Here is a 25,178-nt window from a genome sequence, read left to right as displayed (position 1 = left end):
TTTTTTAATTATTGCAGCATTTCACTGTCTTATATGTTTGCTGGTTTATCTGTGTGAGTGTGTGTGTGTGTGTGTGTGTGTGTAGGAATATTCTTCAATGTTTTTAAGTAGTTCCTTCCTTTCCTATTACTTAATAAAGTTTAGAAATTTAATTCAGATGGGATACAGAATTTTAGCAAATATTTTTTGGCATACAGTTTTCTTTTTTAATATACATGTAATTGCTTAAGATCAGTGCCCTAATTTTAAACAAAACATATTTCTGTCTAAACTCTTTCTGCTTCTGGTGTTCTTTTCACACTATGGAAATTTATTTTTCTAAACAATGTATTTAGAAAATTAATAGTGCTAAGTGGATTATTCTAAAGTTCCCTAACATGTTATAATATTAAGGTTATAATAAATGCATAAAGTGACATGAGAAACTTCCCATTTTTCTATGATCTAGAATACTTATTATTACATAGAGCTTTAATGTTTAGATAGAGCTCAGTTATAAAAAAAATAAGGGCCTTGTGGCTCTCTTAATATGAGATTTCCAAATATCTTTCTAATTGTTTTCTGTAATTTATTATTATTATTTAGTAATTGCTTTCCATGTTTTTGTAGTTTAACTTTTGATAGTTTGTATTTTAATAGGAAAATATCTATTTCTTCCAGACTTCCTAATTTATTGCCACGGTATTGCTCATAATGTTTTATAATTCCCTCATTCCTTTATCCGCTTCCCAAAGTTATATCTATTTTATCAATCTAAATATTGTAGAATTTTGCTATCTCGTAATTCATTCATCAGTTTGTTAAGAGTTTATCGATTTGGCATTTTTAAAGAAACTTTTGGCCTGTTGGTTTTGACCATATTGTACTTTTTCTATTGAATTATTTCAGCAGTCATGGATTTACCTTCCCTGTTTCTTTTCTTTGGCTTCATTTTTGTTCTTTTTCTAATGTTTTAATTTGGATACTTCATCGGTCTCTTATTGTTTTCTTAAATGTGCATTTGGTATATTACATCAGTCTTGTAATGAACTGTTTTAAATTTTTTTATTTTTCTGAAGTCCCATTTATGGTTTGATTTTTCTCTTTGATCTAGACACTTTTAGAGTAATTTTTCTAATGTTTGTTATTAAATCTGTTATGAACCATTTTTTCTTATTTCCAATTTTATAAAAATTTCAATCAGAGAATGTGGCCAGTAGAGCTTCTACTTTTGAGAAAATATTAAAGTTTCCTCTTTGTACCAATATTTAATCTACTTTATAAATATTCCATTTACTTAAGAATTGATATTGGTCTGTAGGTCTTGGCAGATGTGGAGTTACCTTACACACGTGTCTCTACAATATAAGAGAGTAAAACTGATCGAAACCCTCCAGCTGCTGTAACTTTTTTTTTTTTAAAGACTGGCACCTGAGCTAACAACTGTTGCCAATCTTCTTTTTGTTTTTAATTGCTTCTTCTCCCGAAAGCCCCCCAGTACATAGTTGTATACTAGTTGTAGGTCCTTCTAGTTCTGCTATGTGGGACGCTGCCTCAACATGGCGTGATGAGCAGTGCCATGTCTGTGCCCAGGATCCGAACCTACGAAACCCTGGGCCTCTGAAGCAGAGCGCAAACTTAAACACTCAGCCGTGGGGCCGGCCCCTTTCTTTCTTTTTTTGGTAACTTTTGATTCATCGGGCATTCCAGGATGCTCTGAGTGAGCATGGTGTTGGTCTGGAACCCTACAACTGGGACATTTCGGCCCAATGCAGGATTCTTCAAACAGAGAGACTTTGCTCAAACATTACCCCATCAGCCTAGTGGATAATTTTTTTATAACGATGCTGCAGTCTGAAGCTCTGCCCACCCAGTCCTTCCTCATTTCTGTCTTTCCACCTGGGTTACAACTGCCTCTTAGTTTGAATGCTCTCCTTGCCTCCACCTGCTCCCTTCCGCGTATCCTTCACTGAGTTTACCCACAGTGAATCTTTTGTATATCTATTCTTGGAATTTTGTTTCTTTGAAGACTCAAACTGATTTTTGAGTACCCAGATAAATATGGAGATTTCGATTTATGACTTTAACTTATATGTTGTTTGGTGTGTAAAGATTTATATATGTTATACGTTCTTTATGTATTTATTGTTACTATTACGTGATATCTGTCAAATGTCTTTATCAGTAACATAATATATTATGAAGAGCATATGGATTGAGATTGCTGGGAGAGAGTTCTCTACTTTGGAACATAGGTCACACTGATTCACTGATTCAGAAACAAGAAACAAATAAAAAAATTTTGTAGTAACTTAAAAAACTGTGCCCGTCACAGATGGTAAGTTCCTCGATATATGCAAGGACAGGAAAAAACAATCCTGGCAAGAGCAAATGAAATGCAAAGCTCATTCAGTGATGCCTCACAGGAATTTCACAAGTAAGCAAGTTACTTAAGTGTATAACCAGGACCATTGCTTAGAGGGACCATGAAACAACCATTCTCTTATACGAAGTACACGTTCTATGTGCATTTATGGTCTGTAAAAAAGACAAAAGAGAAGATAATCAATCGAAATTCTATGAAGTACATTGATTAAACAGCATCTAAAATACTGGAAAATTAGACCAGCGATGGAAGATTAAGTGATATGGATTTATTCTCTCTGTTAAACACCCTGAATGAGATTGGATAGTGGTTTGAAGTACGTGAAAGCTTTTTCCAGATGGAACGGTGACTGTTGAAGAGGAGAGAGAACAGAGTCTAAAGGATTTATGTCCCATTTAAGGAGTACTTTCCTGGCAAAATTGATAAACATAAGAACATACTGACGTTGGAAACTGCAGATTTCCTCTTGTCCACAGTCATCCTGAAAAGGACAGGCGACTCCCGAGTAGGTTAATACGTTGGCCTGGTGTGAGACAAAGTGGTGGGAGTTACACAGCTTCAGGCTCCATTTGACGCTATGGAGCAAATATCCAAGGTAGCTAATGTACAAGTGAAGAATTCTTGGTCCTAACGTGGATCTTAGAAGGCTTGAATCTAATTCCAAATTGTTATTGTGGACTAGCCTGAGGCCTAGAAAAGTGGCAAGCCTGCATAGTGCATAGGAGCTTCGGCTGAAGTATTGGACAGAGAGAAATAACTCAACCCCCTAACAGGGGGGAGACATCGATATGTGAGACTGGATGGTCCACGGTCTCAGATGGTGGTCTAAGAAGGCTTCTGGAAGAGTAAAACCTGAGTCGATAGGTAGAGCTGAGGCAGTTTTCATTTTAGGCAAAAGGCAAGTATCTGCAAAAAAGGGGCATAAAAGTCAGTCATTTCTTTTCCCCAAGCACCGTAAGATACTCAGCATGCCTAGACTATAAGGCACAACTGGGGATTATGAGAAAACACCTCTAAAGGAAAGGCAATTCTTAATTTATGGAGTACTTTATAAGGCAATATTGGGAATTTGTATTTTATTATGAAGGAATTTGGGCTAATATCTTAACAAGGTCAGGACAGTGCAAGGGGACTGCATGGCAGTAATTGACTGCATTTTCTCTAGAAAATCTAAAAACAATAATAAAATCAACTTAGTCCTTTGTTTTTTATTATGCACCAGCAATTCTAAAACGTCAGTGATGAAATACTTCTCCCAGAAAAAGATATTTTGTTGGTCTAATTCTAAACAATTTCAGCAGTTATTGCTGAATTTTAATAATATGAATTTTATTACTGGAAGATTATATTTTTCAAAAACAGCTGCAACGGTGTTTCTAGTTGTACACGCTTCTAGAATTTTGTCAGTCTCCCATCAATAGGTGGTAACTTTTTCCCCTTCGCTTGCCTTCATGTGGACTTTTGTGAATGCTTTCTTGAGTAGAATGCAGCAGACGTGATGCTGTTTGTGACTTGTGAGGTTAGGTCATGAGTAGGTCTTTCTTGTAATGCCTGCTTTTGGAACCCAGCGCCCTCACTGTGAGGAAGCCGGAAGTCACTTGCAGAGGTTACATGTAGATGTTCCTGCTCACGCTTGACCCAGGCGACCTTAATGTTGTCCCTCTCAGCTGACCAAACTGTAGACTTTCTTCCTCACTATAGTCCCCTGACATTCCTCTCTTTAGAGCATTTATTTTAGAAAACTTGCAGTTGACAATTCTACCTCTGCCCTTTTGAGATGTAAATCTTTTCCCAGCCTCTTGCCCATTTTATAACCCACGAAAGTCTTTCTCAAGGACCCTTTGAAATGGAACCTTAAGAAAGATAGCACCCCTATTTCCCAGTGTGTGTGGGAGTGTAGGAGCCTAACTTTGATAAATACGAATTAGCCAACACAGATGACCTAATCCCGTTGACCGAACCCTCCCCTGTGTCCTCTAATACTTTTCCATTGGCTCACCCCAGCGCTTAAAAACTCTCTTGCCTTTTGTTTCAAGGGAGTTGAGTTCGATCCTTCTCCCTGTGGCAACAGTCTTCACCTCTACTGCAATATTCCTGAGTAAAGTCTCCCTTGCCTGTTTAACTCCATCCAATGCAATTTTTCTTGGATTCACTCTGATGTGAGGTCCCCAGTGACAGCAAGCAACTGTTGGACAGGTGAGTAAGGGAATCTTCCATTTCCAGCACTCAGCTGTCCTCATGGCTGCACTGGCTGGTGCCACTTGGAACAAATGCAAACCGTCTTCACTGAGACCGCCCATGTTACAGATGTGCAAATTAAATAAATGACTGTCATGCTGTAAGTTGCTAAGATTTAGGGTGGTCTGTTAGGTATCAATAGATAACCAGGATAGTAAGCTTCAAATTCACACAATTTTGCTAATAGCCCTTTTATGAACATTGTTTTTTACATGAAAGTTAATTCTGTAACTCCCAGTAACACAGAACACCCAGTTTACAACTGTCAAGAATCATCCCAACACACTTTCTATACCATTTGGTTCTCTGACTCCTAGAAAATCTCATATTCCTGCACTTAAGGAATAGATTCAAAATAAACAGTGATAACACGGTGATTATAAAAAAGAAGAAACAGAACTAACATTTCTGTCATTCTATGTGACCACTTGGAGTTTGTATGTGTGTGTGATTAAACTTTAAAACATTGAAACAAAGCACAAATTGGGAAGAATAATATTTTTTGATAAGTGCAAATTTTATCCCATGCATGAAAATTTTTACTAGATTTAAATAATATCTGTAAAACTAAAATGCATTCCTTCTTTTCGACTGTTAATTGATTATTTATTCAGGAACTAAAGAACAGATCAAGAAATAAAACATTACGTCAGATTTATGATGTAGCGGTTACTTAAATTGTTTTATAGATGTTTCAGTTGTATTAAAATTCATTTATTAATTATTAGACACTTATTTGCATAAAAATTTTTATAAAGTTGTAAAAAAGATGACAGTCCAAACTCTTAAGTAAATATAAAATCCATTGTATAAAATATTGTGGTTTTTTTCTCCTATAGAAATCTGAAGGAATTTGTAATCATTTGCAGTAATTTTGAATAACCAGCAACTGGTTCATAATTACTTTAAATTTCAGAAAGAAAATGGAATGGGACAAGGGTACCAACATGAAATAATTAAAATGAGCTTTTCCCTGAAAATTTTATTCTAACCACTATGCCACACCAGAGATAAGTGGGAAAACCCTTTCAGTAGCCAAAATAAACATTAAAAGTCAGCAAGTTGAGGATTTCTTTTTTATTCTCTACAGATTAAGTCTTAGGTGACTAAGTCCTCCTTTTCAGTCCTACCATCCATGGAGGAGGTTGTGAGGCCCGGTCTAGCCTGCCCTCTTTTCAGCACTTTGCTATCCTCCTCACAGTTGATATTGCCACTCCCCACAAAACTTGTCTTTTCTTATCAATCCACGGAGTTCAACAAGGAAAAAAACCCACAATAGGAAGCAATTGCAGCAATTTCTGAATCTAGTTTGGAATATCCAAAGTCTTCAATATTATGTATAACTGAACTTCATGGTCATATTTAAAATGGTTTTGCCTTATAGCGAGGGAGATATTAAAGAATAATTCCCTCTGGTGTCATATGCTATGTGGACCACTGGAATGCTTACTTTAGATCATAAAGACGGTGGAACTATACCTATCTTGTGCTTAGAACATAGTAAGTGCTTCACAGATATTTGTAAAGTTGATTCATCAAATGGTTACATACGGAGTGACATGATCAAAGTCTTACTTATAAAGGATCACATTGATATTCAGCTTGGAAACTAAATTAGAGAAAGCTAAGACCGCAGTTGGGGAGACCAGTATGGTAATTGTTGGTTAAGAAATGAAGAACCAAGGTGGTAGCTGTGGGGATGAAGGAGATGGAAAAGATCAAAAAAACTGTTTAGGAGCTATAATTCACAGGACATAAGGGAGAAGAAGGAGGTAGAAACTTCTAGAGTATCAAGAAAAAGGCTAGATTTAGGGAATTAATGATATCATTCAGCTTTATACATTGATGGTCTAGAAATGTCTCTGAAATATCCAAGTGGATATAACCAACAGGTGATTGTATATATAGCATTTGTATTTAGAAGACAAGTATTAAAAAGAGCAAAATATTTGGAAACTAATACATATATGGTATATTTGATACCAAGGAAGTGAGAGTGATAACTCAGGTGCAGTCTTTAGGTGGAAGAAACAAGTGTATAAAAACTTGGGGAAAATCAGCAATTACTGAATGAGCAGAGAAAGAGAAGCTGCAGAACAAGACTGAAGCAGAGACTTAGAAAACCACTTGGAAATTTCTAGAAAGAAACAGTGACTCCTCTCAAGTTGTGCAAAGAGGTAAAGGGCTGGAGTTCAGGATGGTCATTGCAAAGTGTCCATGTGACTTAGCAAACAAGAAGTCATTGCAAACCTTGGAAAGAGGGCCTTCACTAGAGCACTGTGGGTAGAAAGAAGGTTGCTATGACTGGACTAGATACTGGCAGATGCAGAACTGCAGATAATTATTGACTGTTTCAAGAGTCTTGACTGTAAATGTCTGGAGAGGGTATAAAATACCAAACAGGATGCAGGTCTAAGGAAGAGTTTGCTTTCTTTTTTAAGATGGGTGAGAATGATTATATTACTGATAAACAGACAGCCCTAATGTGGAGAGATAGTGATAGGAATACTTAATAGAAGATACTCGAGGATATGAAAGGAAATAAAATTAAATCCACATTGAAATCTACTGGGAGGATACTGAGGATTTGCTCATTCAATATTTATTCCAGCTTCATTTTAGTATTGCTTTCTATACTGCAGAGACAGGAAAGCTTAAAACAAATCCCAGATTATCTCTTAGCTAGAATTCCAAATGTGTTTTAGACTCCATAATCAAATACACCCCCATAGGACTTGCATCAGAACTGAGATTACTGATGAGGGAGGAAGGCGGCATGATTCTCTAATGGGTGGCGCATACCGTGGACGAGGCAGCGTGGTCTGAAACCAGCAGGTGTAATGGCATCACGTTTGTGTGTGAGTGTGTGTGCCCATACACGTGTGTGTTGGTGTTTGGAAATAGCAACTACAGAGACAACAAAGTATTTCATTACAGAAAGAGTTGCTGGCGTGTTGGCAGCAGTTCTGCTACTGAAAGTTTGCATTAGAGTCTCTTTTTTTCAGCTCTCTCAATGATTTATAACCCATTGAGAACACTGTAATAAATATATTTATCCTTTCCAACTCTCTTCATTGTGATATGATTGACATACAAAAATCCATGCAGATTTAATGTATACAACTTGATGAGTTTGGAGATAAGTATATCTCTCTGAAACTATCACCACAGTCTATGCCATAAACATATCCATCACCTCCAAGTTTCCTCTCTCCTTCTTTATTGTTATTATTATTTCTTTTTTGTGATAAGAACACTTAACATAAGATCTACCCTTTTAGTAAATTTTAAGTATATAATACAGCATTGTTAACTATAAGCACATCCTATACAGCAGATCTTAGATTCTGTTCTCTTCAACTCAGCCATGACATAAGTTCTCAGTACAACTTAGAAAAGAGCTTTGGATAGTGAAAAGACTGCTGGTGGGGAACAGGAAATTCCTGTTGGTGACACACAATCTGGCAATCTCCTTTTTATCTCAGAACAAAATAAGACCTTCAATTGAAAGTAAAGAGGAAAGTGTTGAGTACAGACTTGAGGAATATTATAAATATTTTAACTTTGAGTTGGTATTCAAAAACTCCTGGGGGCTGGCACCATGGCTAAGAGCTAAGTTTGCTCACTTAACTTTGGTGGCCCAGGGTTTGCTGGGTCAAATTCTGGGCACAGACCTACACACAACTCATCAAGCCATGCTGTGGCGGCATCCCACATAGAAGAACTAGAATGACCTACAACTAGGATATACAACTATGTTCTGGGGCTTTGAGGAGAGAAAAAAAAGAGGAGGATTGGCAACAGATGTTAGTTCAGGGCCAATCTTCCTCACCAAAAAGCACACTTAAAAAAAAAATAGCATCACCTCCTTGGAGAATTCTGTCCTGGTTTCCCATCTAGGAAACAGAAAAACCAAACAAACTTACCTTTGTCCTTTTAATTGTAGTCTCTTGTTTTAAAGGGAAAATGTAAATTCCTGAATTAATGGAATGCAATAAAAAAGATTCTGATTGAGGCAAAACAGTAGAAAAAGTTAACACAAAACTTTTTTGCAAGAAATGCATCAAAATACTGAATAAAAATATAACTTTTCTGATACAGTGCATTGCTGTGTTTACAGGAAAGAATGGGAATACCTTAGGGGCAGAGGGAAAAAAGCAAAGAAGGAAGTGGAAAGAGTGAGCTGATTTTGTGGCTGTGGCTGAACCTCGCGCCTGGTTTTACATACCCATGGGGACAAGGAGCAAGTTTTGAGTCTGTGGGAGACAGGAAGTTAGAACTGAGGCACCTGCAAAGAACTGAGACTCTCCAAAGAGTTACCCAATTACTGAAAAGGAAGACTAGGGAAATATCTATTCACTGGCACAAGTCAATCGTAAAACTATTTTGTTGGGATTAAAGCAGGAAAACAAGTTTCCCTCGATAACTTAAAGCAATGAACGTGCTCCTCAAGTGGGTTTGATGTCAAATTTGCAAAACTCTATGGTGTTGAAAGGCCAGTAGAGGTGAAAATTAAAGCTTAAAAATAGATTCCATTAAAAAGCTTAAAAATAGGTGAAGTTAGTGCCATCATGGGTTTTTTTTTTTTTTTTTTGGCAGGTTTTGCACTACACGTTGGTGCCACTTTCAAGAGAGTGAGTCATATCCTTGACATCATAGATTGTATATTTCTTCTAAGAATTTTCCAGTAATGGCAGGAAATTGTGTTGTTCAAATAAGTCAATGCATTATGACAATTTTATGAAATAAAATTCTTGAAAGAAGAGTGCAAAAGGTTCCCAGGTGGGATAATAGCAGTCATTTTGAATACGTGGCATATGCAGATGCACAATCTCTGAAAAGATATATAAAATGAGACAGCGTTCTCACAAATAATCCCACTGTGGAGGTGAGGACATTTCCAAAATTTTTTAGCATCATAAGTGATCACTAGCAGACATAGCCAACAGGATGACTAGAGTCCTAAAAACTTCAAAAAATAGAAAAACATAGAAAAGAAAAAAAGGACCAGAAAATAAGTATGTATAAAGTCATTAAAGACAAAACAACAAACTAAAAGCATAAATCAAAAAACACAAAATTATGAGAAAAGGCAGAGTTGACAGAAAATCAAGTAGAACTTCTAAAATTAAAATACAGTCACTTCAATTAAAATCAGCCAAACAACAGATTAGGCACTGAAAGAATTAGTGAATTGAGTATGAGACCTTGAGAAGTGACCCAGAATGCAGCACAGGGAAATAAATGACATTTACTTCCTATTTCATTGAGAAAATAAAAGCCAACAGAAGAGAACTTCCATATACACCCGCCCCCCCATCTGTTTTGCAACTGTACCTGTATGCGTACTCTCCAAGACCAGCTACATAATTTGGGGTGGGGGAGGGGGCAGTGCAAAATGCAAATACCCACCACTTGACCAAATTTCAAGGTGCTGACAGGAGAGTGTTAAACAAGCACAGGACTCTTCTCTGCATAGCGTCCTGTATGACTGCACCAGTCTCACGCCCATGAAGCCAGCCTTTAACTCAGCCTTTACTTCTGTTTTTATGGATGAGCTGCCTGCTTTCTAGCTAAGGTCAGTACATCCACCAGATTATTAAACTCCAGCTCCTCTTATCTATTCAAGCTTATTCTTCCCAAACTAATTTATTAATCCAGTGCAATACCAGTCAACATTAATTTTTTTCCAAAGAAATAGGCACATCAATATTAAACTTTACATGCAAGATGTAAAGGGCAAAAAATAGCCCAAAGAACTTTGTTTGAAACAGAAAACAAAGAGGAAAATGAAAATATTCATTGTATTATGGAGGTAGAATTTTTTAAATAAGATTTTAAAAGCATAAGCCATTAAGGAAAAGGTTGATATATTTACCTACCTCAATATTAATCCTTTGTGACAAAAAAAAAAACAATCTAAACAAACTAAAAAGATAAGATACATTTAGAGAAGGTATCTCCTATCCATAAAACCAATAGAGGATTTTTTCCAGAATATGTAAGAAACATCTATTATTTAAACAAGAACAAGACAGAACAGAAAACCAAACATTTCAAATGATTAAAGGATATAAACAGCCATTTCTCAAAAGAGTAAACCAATAAACCTGAATACTTCCTCACAAGAAATCTAAGAAATAAAAGCAAACGAACAATAAGATATCACTTCTTAAATATCAGATTGGCAGAAATCAAAAATTCTGACAACACTGTTTGGCAAGCATGTGGAAAACACGTACTCTTCTATAGTGCTTTGCTGAGACAACTTTGTAGAGAAATTTAGCAATACCTTGTACAATTAAAAACTGTTTATTCTACGCCCCCGCAATTCCATTCTTACATCTCTATCCTGAAGATTTGTACACGGTGTTATGTGTAAGAACGTTCCCTGAAGCAAAAACAAATGCAGGCAAGCTAATCAAACAAATGCTCGGTAGAGGACTGGAAAAAATTAGTTGTATTTTTTAATAAATGGAATAGTATACCATAGTTAAAGTGAAAGAAGATCCACACATATAAACATATATGTCAGAAGTATAATGATGTGTGATAAGGGAAAGTTGCCAAAGAATAAGTCGAGTATAAATTTAGGGACATTTTTCTAAAAAGAAGCAGTTGTATAAATTATTTGTTTAAATATCATATGAAACAATGAACAACATCATAAATGGGAAAAATTCATCCCAACTTCTGGATATCGACTACTTCTAAAGAGGAAGAAAGACTATGGAATGGACTGGAGTTAAGGTGGTTTCAGACAAAGTAAAATAAATTTGGGTCCTGATTGGTTATGAGTGGTGAATGCTGTCCACAAAGCATGAATACAACAAATATCAGGAGAAATGGTCCAAGATGGAAAACAGCTCCCTAACCCATGTGCCATAAAGGATTGTTAATGCTCACTGAAGATTATTTCCGTGCTTAGTGACATATACGCAATGGAGCCTGAAATATCTTCCTAAAGTGCATGCATTACTCAGTTGTCATCCATTTTTGTGAAAGGAAAAGTTGACTTTAAGATAAACGTGAAAAAAATCTAGACTGATCTTGTCATTTATGCATTTCATTACTTAAATTTTTGTGAGACAATGAAAGCCGAGTATCGTCTTTATGCTTTCATTGTTTAGTCTGACTTCGGTTATAATGAATGTCACCTGGGTTCTGAAAGACTTCTACATCGAAAGAGAGAAAAATGACTGTTGCCAAAGAAGAAGAAATAAATATTCTCCTCAGTTCAGGTGGGGGTTTGGCAGGGATCCCACCTTCTGAGCCGTCATAGTCAGTCACTAATATATGGATCTGACACGATCCTAATAGAACTTGGAAAAAAATCATGCCATGAAAATACTCTTTCCTGAACTGGTTTTGCTGTTAATGGAACTGAATTTGCAAGGACAGTACTTCTAATTAACCTTGCTTTTCTGTGTGTGCAAAATGGACAGCAGCTGTTTATCACTATGTTTCCAGGGGGAAAGAGAGGATGTGGTTTTGTGATTGTTTCTTACATGTTACGGTACCAATTAATCAAGCTTATCCCACTCACTTTCCAGAATACCTCCATAACTTGAAGCAAAATTCTATTTAAATTTATATTTTCCTTCTTTCTTTCTTTTTTCAATTCTACTCATTAAATTTTGAGGATCCTATTGGCTGCATTGAAATTTTCCTATTATTCTTCTGCTTTCTTTTGCCCCCTAAACATTTTCCACAAGGTCAGACCTTTTCTTCAAGGCTTCTGGCAAGTCTGTCTGCAGTTATGACTTCATCCTACCAAAGCCACATGTCAATTCAGCCAAAATTTGTCATGTCAATGAAGAAAATTGAGTAAGTTTATATGTGCCATTACATGGTCAAAAGCTATATCAAATGCCCAAATATGTCCCCTGACCCCCTTCGTAAATAATGTACTAAAATGTAAGTTCCAAGAAAACAGGAATGTTTATCTGGATTGTCTGTTGCTATAGTTCCAGTGCTGGCATGTAGTAGGTGGTCAAGAAATTGTTAGTAAATGGATGATTCAGAAAATGCTCTGTTTGTATTACAGTGAAGTGGGAGGCAGCAAGGCATTATGATGACCATATGTTCAATATTAAAAGTCGTTAATCAATTTAGCAAACTAGAAGATTTTTTATCCTACTTAAACATACTTCATAAAGATGAAATTGTAAGATACGTTGTAAAGCCATAATTTTTATATAGCTGAAAGTTGACAAACTACCAAGACATCTCAATTGAATTTTTATTGTGCATATTTGGATATTCAGTTAATTGGCCAGTGATGCTTGGATGAATAATAAACTAAGTACATAAGTAAATCGGAAGTATTTACATGTTTATTCCATACCACTGATCTTTTTGCCTTTATTTCAGCAAAATTAATACTTACGTTATAATTAAAATTGTCACAATTTAGCTCTACTTTATTTAAGTGTATGCAACTTGAAATTTTTGTCCAAAATGTAAATTAAATTAAATCTAAACATTTAAAAATTTCATGTTTTCAAACAGTTTTCTTGTAAAGCATTCAAAATTATTTATGAAAACACAAATGCAGGATCACATGGTAGATCTAGTCTTAATTTTCTGAGAATACTCCATACTGCTTTCCATAGTGGCTGCACCAGTTTGCACTCCCACCAGCAGTGTATGAGGGTTCCCTTCTCTCCACATCCTCTCCAACACTTGTTTCCTGTCTTGTTAATTATAGCCATTCTGACCGGAGTGAGGTGATACCTCATTGTAGTTTTGATTTGCATTTCCCTGATAGCTAATGATGTTGAGCATCTTTTCATATGCCTGTTGGCCATCTGTATATCTTCTTTGGAGAAATCTCTGTTCAGATCTTTTGCCCAGTTTTTAATTGGATTGTTGGTTTTATTTTTGTTGAGCTGTATGAATTCTTTGTATATTTTGGACATTAACCCCTTATCTGATATATAGCTATCCCACTGCTGGGTATTTATCCAAAGAACTTGACAACGCAAAAGCATAAAGATACATGCACCCCTATGTTCATTGCAGCATTGTACACAATAGCCAAGACTTGGAAGCAACCTAGGTGCCCATGAAGGGACGAATGGATAAAGAAGATGTGGTATACATACACAATGGAATACTACTCAGCCATAAGAAATGATGAAATCCGGCCATTTGTGACAACATGGATGGACCTTGAGGGCATTATGCTGAGTGAAATTAGTCAGAGGGAGAAAGCCAAATACCATATGATCTCACTCATAAGTAGAAGATAAAAACAAAGACAAACAAACACATAGCATTGAAGATTGGATTGGTGGTTACCACAGGGGAAGGGGGGAGGGGAGAGGACAAAAGCAGTAATTAGGTTCACATGCCTGGTGATGGACTATTATTAGTTTTTGGGTGGTGAACATGACATAATTTACACAGAATTCCAAATATATTACGATGTACATCTGAAAGCTATATAACGTTACAATCCAATGTTACTGCAATTAAAAAAATAAAAAACAAAAACACAAATGCAAAGTGAAAATTTTAATCAATATCAAAATTTAGTATAAAAATTCACGACTGAAATTTTAATATAATTTTTGAAAATCTCTCAATAAATGTTTTAAGAAAAATAAAACTGCCAGTAGTTCTGGTGTGCACTGTTCATCTAGTTGCCAATGAAAAGAATTATTACACTTTATATGTTACATATAGACCTACATATTAACAAATCTCGGAGTTATATGAATTGTCTAATATGACAAACATTCCTCACGCTCCAGGTGCAACTGTTGCAAATACTTCACTAATTTGTGTGTTCCTCCAGGAAGAGGATTGGAATCAAATGAGAGGCCAGGAAACAGACACTCTGCACTACTGGGAAAATAATCCTTAGCATTGTAAGATCTTTTCCATTCCTGCTACCTGAGAGAAAGGATTTTACAAATTATTTTGATTTTGTATCTTAGCGAGCATTTCTACCACTCACATCCTCTCCGTGCACAGAAGTAGAAACATAGGGTAGCTGACAATGGAGAAGCCTGTAGACGACACCTTGATTAAGTGACCGAAGTGAACAATCATCATCAGTAATGAGACAAACCACAGTCAAGCACCCTGGATGGAATGAAATGCAAACAAAGCAGCCTTACTTCTGGAACAGTTCAAGAAGAAACATACAATCTAAATGAATAATGAGGAACTGTCAGGCAAACCTAAATTAAGGACATTCTAAACTTACTTGTAGTCCTTAGAAGTGTCAATAAAAGGCAGTCGTGTATATATACATATATTTTGGTGAGGAAGATTGGCCCCAAGCCAACAGCTGTTGCCTCTCTTCCTCTTTTTGCTTAAGGAATGTTGTGGCTGAGCTAACAGCTTGTGCCAATCTTCCTCTGTCTTATGTGGGATGCTGCCACAGCTTGTAGCTTGATGAGTAGTGCTAAGTCTGTGCCTTGGATCCGAACCTGCAAATCCTGGCTACTGAAGTAGAGCACACAAACTTAACCACTATGCCACTGGGCTGGCCTCAAGGCAGCCATATTTTTTTAAATGTTATATATCCGTGTGGTAATATGGAATAAACTCTAAGATGTATGTTTTAAAGTTTTTAAAAAGTTGCAGAACGGTATTTCAATTTTGAAAAAATACATATGTATATATATAAATAATTCCCAAAATGACAAAGAAATAGTTAATAGTGGCCACATCTAGGAGTAGAATCAGGTGGAGAGTGAGAGAAAGATGTTTATTTTCTACTTCCCACTTTTCTGTACTGTATGATTTATTTTGAACCTGAACAGACATTTTACCTAAATTTTTTAAAAAGTAAAATAAGTTATTTAATTCCTTTGACTATTGTAAATTTTGTTTTTGAGTCTCAGAAAATGGAAAATATTGTCAGGCAAAAATATTACTGTTTTTAATTTAGTCAACACAAGGGTGATCATAGATCATGATTCCTGAGGTCTCACGCTATCCTTGTCATTAACTACTTATGACTGTTGGGCAAGGCACGTCGATTCTTTGGGATTTAATTACTCATCTTTATAGATGAAATTTCTTGTAATTCTACCGTTAAATACTCTTAAAACATAAATTGTCTTATACAACATGTTGTCAACAGAGGGCAGTAATTAACCACAAATAGTTCCATGTTTTCTATGAGCAAGAAATGAATCATTTTCATAGAATTTGAGGGAAAATAGTATTCAAAATACCACCATTCTTTTCACTATTCCTGAAAATTTTGATCACATTCCTGTTTTCTCCCATTCAAACAAACTCTTCTACCAACCACCTGTCTAAAACAACTTCAGTCCTTTGCGTTAGGAAGATAAGACATGACAAAAAAGGGGAGAATGTAAAGTGAGTTTCGTGATGACAGAAGGGGCCTTGTCAATGGGAATGAAGACGTCATTTACCCTCTGCCTTCTGATCACTTGCACGGTGGATATTAATGCAGTTGTGTTCACTAGAAAGATCACAGACAGGGATTACTACAGACTTGGGTTTGAAACTGCTTGACTGTTTACTGTCTGTAAATGCTAAACCCTGGCCAATTGGATTAAGCTTTCCAATGTTCAGATTCCTTCAAATTAAAATAGTAACAATAGTTAATTTAGAGGATTGTTTAAGGATTAAAATTATTATTTGTAAAAGGTATAATAACGCTAGGTATATAAATGGGTGCTCAATAATGCTTATTATTATTCTCATTATTATTAATACTGTTAACTGTTATCATACAGATTTCCTTGTTTTAGTACAACTGAGTCTAATAGTAGAAGAAATATTGCATTTTATCCTTAAACATATATATGTAGGTATATATAAACATATATACATAATATGTATATATTCCTTTAGTAAATAATGACTAAAATTTTGTTTTCTTGAACCAAACTTTGGAAATTTGGTACAAGTTTTAATTAAGAATAAACATCGGTTTAGCTTTCATCTCAATTTTAAGCTTTTTAAAAGAGAAAATTTGGGGGCTGACCCCGTGGCCAAGTGGTTAAGTTCGTGCACTCCACTGCAGGCAGCCCAGTGTTTCGTTGGTTCGAATCCTGGGCGCGGACATGGCACTGCTCATCTAAACCACGCTGAGGCAGCGTCCCACATGCCACAACTGGAAGGACCCACAACGAAGAATATACAACTATGTACGGGGCGGCGGGGGGGGGGGGGGGGGGGTTTGGGGAGAAAAAGGAAAAAAAATGAAATCTTAAAAGAGAAAAATTTGAAAATACTTCAGTACAGTGGGCATATTACTTTCCTTATGCTAAATGATGTAGCTCAATTATTGTGACCTAAGATTGTACAATACTTTTGTAACAGGTCACTTGCATAGGAAGTTTTCACAGAGGTAGATGTATGTGAAACCCCTGTTATTCATCAGTGAAAAGTAAAAGAGGTTACCTCTTTATTCATGTTTTAAAGATACAGATATACTTTCCAGATTCTCACATAAGGAGTTAGACAAGTGAACTAAGTAAGATTAGGAAAAAAAGCCACATTAGTGAAAGTGAAGGTTCTGAGTACTCTCCCATGCTATGCAATAGAATATCTGATTCTAGAAATCCAGAAAGAAATAGCTAAGAACCAACTTGTTTTATTTTTCCTCTGAGACATTACACTAAATATGTATATACCACTAAGTAGCAGTAATTTATTGTGAAATGCAATGCCTAAGCACAGATGATACAAAGATTAGCTTTCACTATTTTCTTAGTTAATTTGTTTTATCTGATGAAGGAAAATCACTTGCCCAAGATGTCTGCCTGTTAATAATGCTGGTGATGACTGAGAGTCCTGTGGAGAACCTCCTGAGAGAGCTGAGCGGCACTAGAGCTTCATTACCTCTACTCCTAAATAACCACTCTCATTTTAAAATTAGCAAGAAATAACTGGTTAATCAGAAATATGAACTAGATAACACATAAGTAACATAATGATTCCAGTACTCAAGTTTGCGTGTCTGTATTTATTTTGAGCTCCATGTGAAAATTCAGCCTAATTTGAGAAGAATTTGTTTTCCTACAGATGGAGTCAGCTTGCTTGTGACCATAAAATTTCTGAAAATGCTTTTGTTATTACTCTATTGCATAACAAGGGAGAAAGGAAATCTGCAACATATTTCAAATTGATTGTTGTTTAGTTTTGTTTATCCTGCTGCTTACCATCAGTAAATTTCCAGAGAGCATCCTCTCCAAATTACTTTATATTTTGCAATGAAATCTAAAGGAAGCAAAAGAAGATAGGGTGCCAGGAAGACAGAGGGCATGGGGTCCAAGAGTCCAATTTAGTTTAGTGTCCAAGGTTACGTAATGTAGTAATATGGATGCGGTCAAAATAACGTCTTTGAGGGAAGAGAGTATGCAGCTAGGGAGTATATTATTCATTTCTCCTTAAGTTATGCTTGATAGCAAACTACCCCAAAATCTACAGAGTTTTTACCAAGAAAGCGTTTATTTTCAATCACCTTTGTGAGTCATCTGTGTGACCATTTCTCCTTTATTGTGATCCAGTTTGAAAGAATAATCCAAATGCAGGATATCTGGCAGAGAAAATGGAAAAAAATCATTGAATCATAAAACTCATAAATGTTCCATAAAGCTCATAAAAATCTACTTGGCTGTTGCTTATTTTTCGTCTGCTCATTCTATTAGCCAAAACTGGTAACGCAGCAACACCTCATGTCAATGTGGAGGGAAATGTCCTCTTCTTACTGGTTACTAAGGAGGGACCCAGAGGGAGGAGCACCAAATATGTTTGAAGAAATAAGATAATCTACCACAGAGAGGGGTAGGAAAAGAAGCAAAGTAGACCCGTTCTCCCTGACATATATCCAGTTGTCCCTGCTTCCCTATGAGATGGATTGCTTTTGGAAATCTCCATTTAGATATTAAGAAAATTGAGATACTTAATGGTTTAAGAAAAAACTATCCAAATGTTAATTAATCATGCAGATACTCTGACTTTAAACCCATACTTGATACCGTGTATGTAGGCATCTCAACTATTGTTAAAACGAGCATGATACTAAATTTGGCTAAAAATGAGGCAGCTGGATTGTAGCTGGTAGCATTTTGATTTACCACTACATGATATATTTTTCCATTTATTTTTGTCCTTACTCTTTACCCTCCTGGGCAGATAAAGCTGAGAGCAAAGAGCAGAGGCTTCACATGACTTGTTGAATAGATGTTTCAACCCACAGGAGAGAATATCTTCTTGAAAGCTACAGCTTTAAATTGCAAGAACTAGTGTCTAAAGCAAGAACAGAGTTTTAATCCAAAATCTTGGCCAAACTGTAATAGACACGACCAGGCTGAATGAGTTGTCTCTCAGCAGAAGCCAGTGAGGACAGAGGACAGCAAGTGGGCCAGATGCCCTTCCCAAACACATCCAAGGGTTCAGGTGCCCTAAAAAGAAGGGAAGGAGCAAGGATAGGGGACATCTGGTTTGCCTGGGTTTACCTGAAAGTGACAAAATTTTGATTGGTAATTTAGTCAGTAGTAAACTACTTAGAATAGGCAAGGTTGCATTTGTCACATCAGCAAAAATAGGGATTTGAGAGATAGATTAATTTTGTTAATGATGAAGTATAGAGGCAATTTTGCCCCTGTGTTTGTATATGTCAAATCTATTACACAGAGTTTCAATTAATACAATTTGGTAAAGCCTAGATGCCATTCCTTTTTACATCTGAAGTCTGAAAATGTACATTGTTTCCAGTTGTTGATCAGTTTTCAGAAATTCACTTTGAGAAAAAGTGAACCACAAGCAGTACATGGTTTAGATTCTGGATAATAGGATGACGACTGAGACAAGAGTGAAGCTCAAGGACTCATCCTTAACCTAACCCAATGAAAGACCTTTGCAGTCACACTTCATGTGAAAAGTAACTGGTTGAAATATGCAATAACGGAATATCTAATCTTTCACATACTTTAGAGTAGAGAGAAACGCGTGGAATGAGTGTTAGATGTCATAAAATTTAACTTTGTTTTGGATAGTTATCAAAACTTCTGTATAATTTAGTTTTTAACATCCTTTCTAATTCTGATGTTCTCTATTGTGCAACAATGTTTACTCTTCTCACAACGCTTTTAAGGAACCAACTTCCTTCCAGATTTGTCTCACTCATATAGTCACCTGAACTTGTTGAAACATTTGATATGTTTGAATGAACAAAATTCTTAATGGATAAAATTAGGAAATGTTTCCTGATACTTAGGACAAGTAAAGAAAAAAAGGACAATTTTTCTATCTTGGACAAGAAATAAACAAGCTCAAAGAAAGAGCCTGGAGTGTTATTCTAATTGTGTGAGACTTGAAAAGAAAAAATTAACAGAGAATAGTTAGGAATGAAAAGGACAGTATCTAGTATTAGGTGGGTACTTGGATCATCCAGATGGTGATTATAGACAGAAGTCTAAGATGCGCATAGTGAAATTGTTGTTGAGACATTTTTTTTATCCAAATAATTTAGACTTAGAGCTGTACGCAATGGAATGGCAAACTGGTAAGAAAACCACAAAGAGTCACGTAAGCCTCAGGAATAGGAAAGCTGAGTCCACAGAGCCCGTAAGTGACAGCATCAAGCTGTCTTATCTTAAGATAGTTTACCATCAAGTTCCCACATTCTCATCATTGCAAGAATATTCAAGTTTGTGTAAGTTATGTGGAAACAAAATGATGAAAAGTTTTCATTGATGCCAAGTGCAACTTGAATATGAAATCGATTATCTCTGGGAAGTTAATTTCAGCTCAGCTGTGACGTTTTCAGGTAGGATTCTTTACATACTAAAAGAGATTACTTAAATGACTTTAGGAAAAAGAGGAGTTGATTACAAGAATGTATGTTCTTGAGTACTTAGGAAAACTTGAACTGAGCCTGGGAAAGGGCTTCCCCATAGAGCTCAGGCATCGCTCTCTCCTCTCTCCTGCTGCTTTCATTCCTTCCATGTTCTCTCTAAGAGGTTACACACTCTCTTCCATTTATTCTTTTCATCATTCTCTCTCAAATAGCTTTCTCCACATAATCATCCTGTGCACCCCATAATGGCCGCCAGTCCTTTCTCTATGTCTGCTTTTTAGTTAAGAGCTTGGCATCTACTGTATACTTTTTCTATAGCTCTTAGTTCAAGTTTGGAAAGAGGAAAGCTGAGTTTATCTCTATCTGAGCAGAGCCTGTAGATTGGCCAAAAAATTAATCAATGTCCACTCCAATCCCAAAACAGGCAACTTCTCTCAACAATCTGAGCAAGAAGGGAATATTGAATATGCTTGAGTTACAGGGTATAAGGTGTCAAAAAAGAAACAGGTCCAAAATGGAGTCACTTGTGCTAAGCCCCACATCAGAAAACCAAGACATAATACCTAACCTAATTGTAGTGTCAACCTCTCCAGGAATGTGACCTTAAATGTCAATCTGGAATTACCTGGTCAGCACTAGTGAGGTAATCTGCCTCATAGACACCTACCTTCTCCCAAAGGAAGGTGACCTTGCCTGAGACAATCCATTTATTGCTAGAAACACTCTTCTGCCTATAAAACCCTTTCATTTTGTACAGCTCTTCAGAACTCCTTTCTATCAGCTAAGATGGGATACTGTCTGAGTCATGAATCATTAAATAAAGTCAATTAGATCTTCAAATTTACTCGATTGAGGTTTGTTTTTTAATGGAGGTAATAAGGGATAGTAACTACGCAGCAAAGTTTCATGGTTAAAAACAAAATTTTAACACACAGAGTTTTGTTGTGGTATAAAATCCAGAACATGGGTGAGAAAGAAGCATAGAAGAGTATTTAAGCATCTGTGCTCTGAAATCAGCCTACATGATTTGAATCAGAGCTCCACAAACCTATACTCAACCTTCTTAAACCTGTGAAATGGCCACTGAAAGGGCATAGAATGTATCACCCCAAAATATGCCTCTTTGGCATATGGATTAACTTTAGGCTAATTATTTTTAAGAAACAGCAGACACAAGAGAAGCTCTGAAAACTAAGTAAAACTTATCCTTTTGTGAGGGACATTTACATGTGTAGGGGAAATCTTCACTTGCAAATGTATCTCCCCCTCTTTAATAGGAAGAGGAGAATGACTGAATCTGTAAAAGCTTGTCGATGGAGAAGGCTAGGACCTAAATATGCATAACAATTTTACTCCTGTTTACCGTGCTTTTCCAGATAGCATCCCATAACTGGCTCCCTCATGCTCTGACATCTTCCTTTGTTTTTAGCTGGAGATGTTATTTAAGGTGGTGGCTTGAGCTATTTCGGAGAGTTACCCAGTTTTCCTGGGTATCTCCCATGTGTACACAAGGTATACGTGTTATTAAACTTCTGTTTGTTTTTCTCCTGTTAATCTGTCTTTTATTACAGGGTGGTCTCAGCCAAGAATCTAGAAGGATAGAGAGAAAATTATTTTTCCTCCTCCTCTACACCATACAGAGAGGACTTTCTTTATAACCTAGTTTTGAGAATTAAATGAGATAATGTATGTGTCAGACACTTAATAATTATTCAGTGAATATTAAAAACACACAAGAGGAAAAGTTACTCCTTACACAGAGGTCAAAGTAAAGAAGCAAGAACAGTTGAAGGCACAAAGACAATCTGAGATGGAAAAATCAAGAAACTGAAAGATTTTCTGATCAAATGACTTCAGCCTTCACAGCAAAGTAGATTCTGCCATCTTATGAAATGCCTAGTGGTCTTAGTCTGATATGACCATAATTCCATTACGGAAATACAAAAGGTTAACCTCAGTGATAGCAACCTACAGCAGAGCAAGCTGAGTGACATTAAGTATTCACAAATTGTGTAAAATAACAATAATATAAACAACAGCAATAAACACAATAGTCAACATTCATTGAAGGTTTGCTATGTATGGAGGCCTGTCTTAAGTGCTTTATATATATTTATATGTATTAACCATTTACTACTTATATCAAACCTAGGAACTTATATTATCATCATTTTAGGGAAAAAGAAACTAAGGCACAGAGAATTTAAATAACTGACCAAAGTTGCAAAGCTAGCAAGTAGCTGAGGCAGGGTTCACAGCCTGACAGTCTGCAACAGACAGAACAGTATATTGCCTTTAATCAGAGGAAACTTCCATAGTCCTCAGATTTTTTTTGTAAATATACTGACAATGTGGATGAAATCATTTAAAGAAAGACAAGAAACAAACTGAAAAAAAAGTTCGTTTGGTTAAGTAACAATGTAATGATAAATATATAATGATTTAAAAATATATAACTGGAAAAAATGTTTTCTTTTAAAAAAAACTGATTACGAAAAGAATCCTGGAAAGTAAAAGAAATATTCAAAAATAGTAATTGTGAAATCTTAGTGTAAGCTGTTTCCTTTGTCTGTTTTCTCCTTACTAGAAAAGGCTTTTGAAGAGTTTGGCGAAATTAGCCTAAATACAGTTAGAGTGACCTAAACAGGAAGCCTGGCAATTCCCACCGCAGTGATCGCAGAGCCGGCTCGGAGGCGCCCTCTGCTCCAACAGACAGGGGCGACTTCGGGCTGGATATCCGTCAAATTCTTACCTCGCCCTTACTCTGCTGGCAGGATCAGATTGCATTTCTTTCATTACTCTTCACTTCCCAGTTTGCTGATCTCTTTAAAAGAAGCAGCAGAAAAGATAAATCCTCTCTTCAATGCCTGGAAGGGAAAACAAAATAACCTCAACGGCGCTTTGAAAAAAATCTTTCCAAGAACTTTCTTCAGAGATTTTACTCGTGAGTACTTGGCAATATACTTTCTAGCCCATGAGAAATAACTTTTTTTTCTTTTTCTTGGGGGAAAGCAGGGCACTGAGAAGTAAAGAGGGGTGAAGGAGGAGCATTGTCTGTAACCCTAAAATGAAAATCGGCTCTTCTCTGTAAACAAAGTAAACTCATATTGCAATGCAAGTTGTCAGCACTTTGCATTCAGTTCTTAAACAAGTATATATGCAATTTAGGTTTATGCTTTTAAGATCATAGACATTTTTGCAAGAATTTGGTCAGATGTAGCCTTTTTTATAATTTCACCTTGTAGTGGCAATTCTGTAGTAATTGTCTCTGTTTAATTGGAATTTTCTGAAGATTTGTTTACCTTTAAATATTATTTAGTAATGTATAAAAACTATAACAGAGACGGTCTGGAAGCCTTATGTTTAAAGAAACTTCTTTTATTTTCATTAATTGGTGATATTTAAAACGAGATGTAAACATTAGCATTCTTATAATCTAAATGTTTTACGCCTGCATTAACTAATATCTCTAAGGAAATATTTACAAGACTCCAAAGACCAGAGCTCCTATTCTAAGATACTTAAATAAGAATATATGACATCACGTCTATGTATAGTGCGATTATGTAAAGTAAAGCAATAGGTTACATACCTACACGATGTACTGTCATGTTCTTGTTGGCTATGAAACCATATTAAACTTTGCTTCTGGTAGTAAAGGAAAGCATATAATATAGAAGTACACAACCACAAAAACTCTAACAAGACAAACAATTATTATGGAAGAAGCTTATTTGTATAAGAGTATTAGCAAAAAATAAGGGACAAGAGCAGTACCATGGAGAAAAAAAGAAAAGATAAGCCACAGCCACACTGTGACTCAGTGCTCTGGAAATTAGTCACAAAATGACTTTGTGTGATATGTGATAAACACAAAGGGCAGAACCCAAGCAGGAAGCATACAGCTCAGAGGGCCATATTTTGTGTGTAAAAGCATAATATTCACGTCAAAGGGGAACAGTTGTGTCAATTTTGAGATATTGCAAAGTTTTTAAACCTAACAAAATCCTTTCATAAAACATTTTTAGGATTCTTTTAAATTCATCCTTCTAGTGCATGATTGTTTCAAGACATACTGTCTATATCTCATCTACTCCTTAAAGTAAGGGGTGAATTAACTCTTTGAAAATTTATTGGAGTATGAAAAATTAATTTGGGGCCTATAGGTTAATAAAATGATATACAATATTCATGGGGATCAACAGAGATTTAAAAATATTAATGTAAATATAGATAATATTATAGACATAAAACTTTAAAATACTTAATTTTAACAACTTTGAATAGTTATATTGGGAAATCAGATTTGTCTTCTTCAGGTAACCACAGAATCTTGCTGGAGAACTTTATTGACATCTATACTGCTATTTGGTTCCGTTCTCTATTGGGTATGCTGAATTGGACAAGTTTTTATTTTTAAAGGTACAGTTTGATATCTTTAAGTGTTTGTTTTACCTCCAGTGACGAGGTCAAACCCCTTTTGGGAAATGTAGCTCCTGTTCAAGTGGATTATGCCATTAGTTGGTACTTCCTGGTCTGATTGATTGTCCCTAATTCTAGGCTTTATTTGCTTGTAGGTTGTACAACTATTTTGACTAGAATCTTCTATTATAAATGTTATTTCTAAATTTAGATATAATAATAATCTATGAAATGGAGAATTATTTTTGTATGAAACTACAATTTTCACAACACTAATTTACTCTTTCCTTAAGAATTGATTTCCTGATGTCAGTTATGTACATTATTCAAATTCAAAAGATAATTGGACAGGAT

The 25,178-nt window shown here is 35.8% G+C and overlaps 1 protein-coding gene and 1 long non-coding RNA gene across 7 annotated transcripts in view; one reads left to right on the top strand and one right to left on the bottom strand.

Moving 5' to 3' along the window:
- Window positions 1–1,448: 1,448 nt before the first annotated feature.
- Window positions 1,449–23,283, bottom strand: LOC123285189 (uncharacterized). The gene is made up of 3 exons (XR_011502915.1): window positions 23,155–23,283; window positions 18,063–18,137; window positions 1,449–3,271 (listed from the first exon to the last, which is right to left on the bottom strand). It is a non-coding gene; the product is annotated as an uncharacterized lncRNA (long non-coding RNA).
- Window positions 22,990–25,178, top strand: part of TFPI (tissue factor pathway inhibitor) — a 76,273-nt gene continuing 74,084 nt past the window's right edge. For 2 of the 6 annotated variants that reach the window (XR_001399923.3, XM_070508225.1), the window contains exon 1: window positions 23,093–23,346. The gene's annotated coding sequence lies outside the window, so the exon portion shown is untranslated. Of the gene's footprint in view, window positions 23,347–25,178 lie in introns of all 6 variants that reach the window. The other 4 variants (XM_014852910.3, XM_014852909.3, XM_044768591.2 and 1 more) reach the window with 4 other exon arrangements.

Source organism: Equus asinus, chromosome 4 (assembly GCF_041296235.1).
Source record: "Equus asinus isolate D_3611 breed Donkey chromosome 4, EquAss-T2T_v2, whole genome shotgun sequence".
Lineage (NCBI taxonomy): Eukaryota > Metazoa > Chordata > Mammalia > Perissodactyla > Equidae > Equus > Equus asinus.
The sequence above is the reverse complement of the archived record's forward strand: the minus strand, read 5'-3'. Positions and strand labels throughout refer to the sequence as shown.